Here is a 6,000-nt window from a genome sequence, read left to right as displayed (position 1 = left end):
CCAGTGTAGACGCTCTCTTGCGCAAGAAAGCTCCGATGGCCATTTTAACCATAGGGCTTTCTTGCAAAAGAAATTCATGTTGCCTGTCTACACTGGCCTCTTGTGCAAGAACACTTGCGCAAGAGGGCTTATTCCTGAGCGGGAGCATCAGAGTCCTTGCGCAAGAAGCCCTGATTTCATACATTAGAACATCAGTGTACTTGCGCAAGAACTCGTGGCCAGTGTAGGCATTCGCTTTTGCGCAAGATCGCGCCAATGTAGGCACAGCCAGAGCGTGTTTGCTGGTATTTGTCCCCAAACACAAGGGGAACTTTAGGTAGCACCCAACAGCATTCCTAAACTGAAGTAAGGGGATTGTTAGCCCCTTACTAAAACTCAATGGGAGTTTTTGGTTGGCCAGCTCCCAGTACCAAAAGGGGAAGGGTCTACGAGAAATCAGGGCCCTGAGATTGACAGACCCCAGGGACAATGGGAAGAAGCCAACACTCCAGGTCACCCTGATTGACAGGTTGGACAGGCCAATGGGGGAATTAGGGGGCCAGGTCCCATCCTCTGTGTGTGCTGGGATTTTCTGGGTCTGAGTCAAAGCGGGAGAGCTAAGAAGAGTAGCAAGGGGTCCAGGCTGTACTGAGGGGCAGACCTGCAGTGACAGAGCCAGAGGCCCATACACCCACAGAGCGCAGACCCTGTGCTAAGAAGCAGACCTGCAGTGACAGAGCCAGACACACACTGCCCAAGGAGTGCAAGCTGTGCTGAGAGGCAGACCTACAGTGACCAGAGCCAATGGGGTCAGAGGAGCAAAGCTAGGAGCTAGAGGTTGGCAAAGCAAAGATAGGGTTTCATCTTATACCCCAGCGCCCCTCCGCCTCCTTTGCTCCCGGTGTCCCTGGTCTGCTGGAGATGGTCCCCAGCAAACCAGAGGCACCGGGAGCAAAGCCGCAGCAGCTTTGAAAGCCTCGGGGGAAGCCGGCGGCGGGGCATCCCAGACTGGGCTGCCCCCCCGCCGGCTTCCCCCGAGGCTTTCAAAGCCGCGGAGGGGCTCCGGCGGGGGGGCATCCCAGGCGCGCCTGGGATGTATACCCGGCATACAAGACGACCCCCGATTTTTGGGGGATGTTTTTTAACATCAGAGGTTGTATACGGTACCTGTTATTGAAATTGGGGCTGGTTCTCTTTGGAGATAGGCAGCTCTCTATTGTTATGTGCACTCTTCAATAAAGAGCTTGTGATTGGACCTTGCTGGTGTTGCCTGTCTCTTTGCCGTCAGACAATTAAGCCATCTGGGTTCGAGTCCCCGACAAGCTGAACCCTTTCAAATGCTTCTAGTCCAAGGGCTTGTTCCTTCCTCACAGCTGCTAAGGTGCAAGCCCTTGAAATAGAAATAAATGAAATGGCTCACAGCTCTTGGTTCTGCTGCTAACACATTGTCTGGGAGACGAGGCAGAAGCCCTTTCAATTCATGTTACTTAAAGGGCTGGCCAGCCTGCAACCACTTTATAAATTACCCAAGTGGCTTCCCTTCAAAAATTATTGCCCCCCCCTCCCCCGCATTAAAAAATCTCATAGAAACCACTCATTTCCAGATGGATTCAGCCCTTGGAAGACCCACGGTTCTTTGCATATGTCCCTCCTCCCCCATAGCCCAGCCTCAAGGCCCCAGTTCTTGCCCTGGGGGCATCTGCATCTGCACATCCCCCCCCCCCCCCAGCTCTGAGGACCCTTCCTGTTCTTTGCCCCGAACTCAGCTCCAGGAATATCCACTAACCCCCCCAACAACAGGATGCTGCCCTTCAATTTCCTTCCGCTCAGCCCCGCTCCAGGGCCGCTCCCTGTCCGAACAGGCTCCTCCTGCCCTCGCCCCGAGCACTCAGCCCCGCCCGGCGCAGAGCTGCAGAGGGGAAGGGAGCGCTAGTGCTGCTGGAAGTGCGCGTGCTCGAGCTCCTCGCGCATGCCCGTGAGGCTGCGCCTGCCTGAGGTGCGCGTACCCGTGACTTCTCGCGCTAGCTGTTACTGGCCGGGCCGGGCGCGGGTGGTTTGAACGGGTACAGCGCGCGCGCGCCTGACCCCGCCCCCGACGGAGCCCAGACTCCAGCGGTGAGTCTGAGGGGAGGGGCCCGTAGACATGGAGGGGGAGGGCTCGGTCCCCACATGGCTATGGGGGTGCCTGGGGGGGGGGGTGAGGAGCTGGCGAGGAGGCGGGGGAGGGCTCGGTCCCCACATGGCTATGGGGGTGCCTGGGGGGGGGGTGAGGGGCTGGCGAGGAGGCGGGGGAGGGCTCGGTCCCCACATGGCTATGGAGGTGCCTGGGGGGGTGAGGGGCTGGTGAGGAGGCGGGGGAGGGCTCGGTCCCCACATGGCTATGGGGGTGCCTGGGGGGGGTGAGAGGGGCTGGCGAGGAGGCGGGGGAGGGCTCGGTCCCCACATGGCTATGGAGGTGCCTGGGGGGGGGGGGTGAGAGGGGCTGGCGAGGAGGCGGGGGAGGGCTCGGTCCCCACATGGCTATGGGGGTGCCTGGGGGGGGTGAGGGGCTGGCGAGGATACGGGGGAGGGCTCGGTCCCCACATGGCTATGGAGGTGCCTGGGGGGGTGAGAGGGGCTGGCGAGGAGGCGGGGGAGGGCTCGGTCCCCACATGGCTATGGAGGTGCCTGGGGGGGGGTGAGGGGCTGGTGAGGAGGCGGGGGAGGGCTCGGTCCCCACATGGCTATGGAGGTGCCTGGGGGGGTGAGAGGGGCTGGCGAGGAGGCGGGGGAGGGCTCGGTCCCCACATGGCTATGGAGGTGCCTGGGGGGGGGTGAGGGGCTGGTGAGGAGGCGGGGGAGGGCTCGGTCCCCACATGGCTATGGAGGTGCCTGGGGGGGGGTGAGGGGCTGGCGAGGAGGCGGAGGAGGGCTCGGTCCCCACATGGCTATGGGGGTGCCTGGGGGGGTGAGGGGCTGGTGAGGAGGCGGGGGAGGGCTCGGTCCCCACATGGCTATGGAGGTGCCTGGGGGGGGTGAGGGGCTGGCGAGGAGGCGGGGGAGGGCTCGGTCCCCACATGGCTATGGGGGTGCCTGGGGGGGGGTGAGAGGGGCTGGCGAGGAGGCGGGGGAGGGCTTGGTCCCCACATGGCTATGGAGGTGCCTGGGGGGGGGGGGTGAGAGGGGCTGGCGAGGAGGCGGGGGAGGGCTCGGTCCCCACATGGCTATGGGGGTGCCTGGGGGGGGTGAGGGGCTGGCGAGGATACGGGGGAGGGCTCGGTCCCCACATGGCTATGGTGGTGCCTGGGGGGGTGAGGGGCTGGCGAGGAGGCGGGGGAGGGCTCGGTCCTCACATGACTTTGGGGGTGCCTTGGGCGTATGTGTGTGTGTGAGGGACTGGCAAGGAGGCCGGGAAGGGGCTGGTCCCCACATGGGTATGGATGGAGGAGCCTACCTCTCTTCTCCATCTGGCTTGGGGAGGGGCATAGGACAACTGATCCCTCCCCTCTGCCAGGCACACACTGTGCCACTGCGTAGCTCTGTGCACTTTTCTCCCTGCCCCTTGCCCTGCTGTGTCCCTTCCTGTTCTGCAGTCCCAGGGAGGGTCCTTCCTTTGGGCTCTGTGCTACCCTTTCTTTTGATAGGCTGAGGAGAAGGGGATAGGCCTGGCTAGGAGCAGCTGCAATACAAGACCAGAAAGGTTCTGTCACACACTGGTATCAACATCCGTGTGTGCATCCACGTGCTAAGAGGTAGGTGGTATAATGTAAAGAGGGGGAATGGGATGTTCACAGTTCCTTCTTACTCCTATCCCAATTTCTTTTCATTATTGTACAAACTAGAGATGTAAGCAAGTAAGGGATGTAAGGTTAAGCTTATCAGTTGAGTTGAGTACCTGACTACTTGTTTCCTTCCCCCCTCCCTTGTTGCCACCTCTCTTCTCCCCCACACTGCCTCTATCCGAGGCAGCAGGTGGGTGTTAGGGGACGCTGCTGTGGACAGGTGGCCACCCTGTGGCTGTGGTAGTTTTGGGAAGTGGCCAGCCTGGGCTATTGTGAATAGGGGCTGCTGGAGCTGACTCGAGTTGGGGCCAAGCATTCCCAGCTTATGCTGATATGGGATTGCTGCACCTCTGCATTTTAAATGTAATAAGAGCCTGGTGGCTTTACTGGTTTTATACATCTCCTCTTATGCACCAGGCAGCTGTTAACAGATAATACTTTACCTAGATTTTTTTTGTGTACAATTATATTTTAGATTGTAATCTAAATCTAATCTAGACTGTTTTTCTCCTGTTCTGAATGATCTGTGTTAAAATTATTCTTGTAATCCAAGTTATCTAATATGTCACATCAAAACTTTGATGTACCCTGAATGTTAAGAAAACACTTTATTTGTATCAGACAGGCAGATAAACTTAACTAAAGCTCATTATATACATCAGAAAAATAAAAAACTTAAATCTAAATAGTCATGCTACTTTCCTACAAGTAGTATGTTGGCAAAGTATATGTACTAACTTAGGAAAGTATTCTGCTATTTAAATAAGAATGTCCACTTCAGAGTTACTTGGCTGACTTAACTCGGGAGCTCTGTACTAGGTTGAGAAGATGAGAGAGCGCCCTAACTGTTTTGACAGCCTTTTAAAAAAATATGACTTAGCACAGTGTGACATCAATGGGCTTAATGCTGCTAGAACTGGGAGCAAATGTGGAATATTGACAGAGCAGCCAGGTGCATTCTGAATGGTATTAGGATTATCATCATCCATAGTAAATATATAGGTATGCAAAATCAACCTTTGATTGCTTCGAAAGAGCTGTGGTGGGCCTTCAGTAGAAGCTCAGCCTGAACAAATATGGTTTGATTGGCCCTAATCTTAATTCACAAACACCACTTACCATTTCAGTGTGTGAAAAGTTAGCTCTTCTGACCTGTGGAATTTGAAAGGCTAGCGAGAGCATATGGGGTTTGAAGTAGAATATATCAGCATTAATTACGAATAGATATATTTTCTAGAAGTGATTGATTATTCAGTGTGAGCAAGAATGAATATACAGTAAAAAATTTTGTAAGAAAACAGGAAGCAAGTTTGATAGGAATAAACATCTTAGGTGTAATTAGCAGTAAAGTACACTCCAGATACTCATAAGAATGGCCATACTGGGTTATACCAAAGGTCCATCTAGCCCAGTATCCTGTCTGCTGACAGTGGCCAATACCAGATGCCCCAGAGGGAGGGAACACAGCCAGTAATCATCACGTGATCCCTCTACTGTCATCCATCTCCAGACAAAACAGAGGCTAGGGACACCATTCCTACCCATCCTGGCTAATAGCCATTGATGGACCTAACCTCCATGAATCTTTTTTGAACCCTGTTAAAGTCCTAGTCTTCACCACATCCTCTGGCAAAGAGATCATAGGGAAAGATTTAGTTGCATAGTAGTAAACTATTGTATATCTTGCATAATGTCTGTATATTGGTAGTAAATCATTTGGTCTCTCTTATAATTCTTTTCTGAATATATGAGGGTAAGTCAAAAAGTATCCACAAAGTGTTCATATCTTTTTTTTGCAATTATCCCAACTGCTGAATTTGTGCGCAACCGTAAGCACGGAACCTCCCTATATTGTAGTGAAATATTTGGCCTTGACTGTTCAGATGTTCTTCACCACTAGTGGGGTCAACATGGCCGCTCCACTTACCACATGGACCAAAGAAGAGTAGCATGCAGTGATTCGATTTTTGTGGGCTGAAGGTGTAAAATGCGGAAATTCATTGAAGACTATCAGCACAATACGGTGACAGTGTTTTGCCGCAGCGAAGCATGTACGAATGGATTGATATGTTCAAAAATGGCCGAACAGGTGTCACTGACAAAGAACGATCAGGGCACCCCTCAACATCGACTACTGAAAGGAACATTGAACACGTCTGCTCGCAGATTCTCGCAAACAGGGTGACTGTCGATGAAGTGGCAAACCAACTGCAGATTAGTCACGGTTCTGCCTATGAAATCATCCACCACAAACTTTGCT

At 54.0% G+C, this 6,000-nt stretch overlaps 1 protein-coding gene across 8 annotated transcripts in view; it reads left to right on the top strand.

Annotated features, from left to right (window-relative positions):
• Positions 1-1,958: 1,958 nt before the first annotated feature.
• SKA1 (spindle and kinetochore associated complex subunit 1) overlaps positions 1,959-6,000 on the top strand; it is a 42,540-nt gene continuing 38,498 nt past the window's right edge. For 5 of the 8 annotated variants that reach the window (XM_075932678.1, XM_075932676.1, XM_075932672.1 and 2 more), the window contains exons 1-2: positions 1,959-2,094; positions 3,603-3,710. The gene's annotated coding sequence lies outside the window, so the exon portion shown is untranslated. Of the gene's footprint in view, positions 2,095-2,961; positions 2,981-3,602; positions 3,711-6,000 lie in introns of those variants that run through there. The other 3 variants (XM_075932677.1, XM_075932673.1, XM_075932679.1) reach the window with 2 other exon arrangements.

The sequence above is a fragment of the Pelodiscus sinensis genome, chromosome 6 (assembly GCF_049634645.1).
Source record: "Pelodiscus sinensis isolate JC-2024 chromosome 6, ASM4963464v1, whole genome shotgun sequence".
Taxonomy (NCBI): Eukaryota; Metazoa; Chordata; order Testudines; family Trionychidae; genus Pelodiscus; species Pelodiscus sinensis.
The sequence above is the reverse complement of the archived record's forward strand: the minus strand, read 5'-3'. Positions and strand labels throughout refer to the sequence as shown.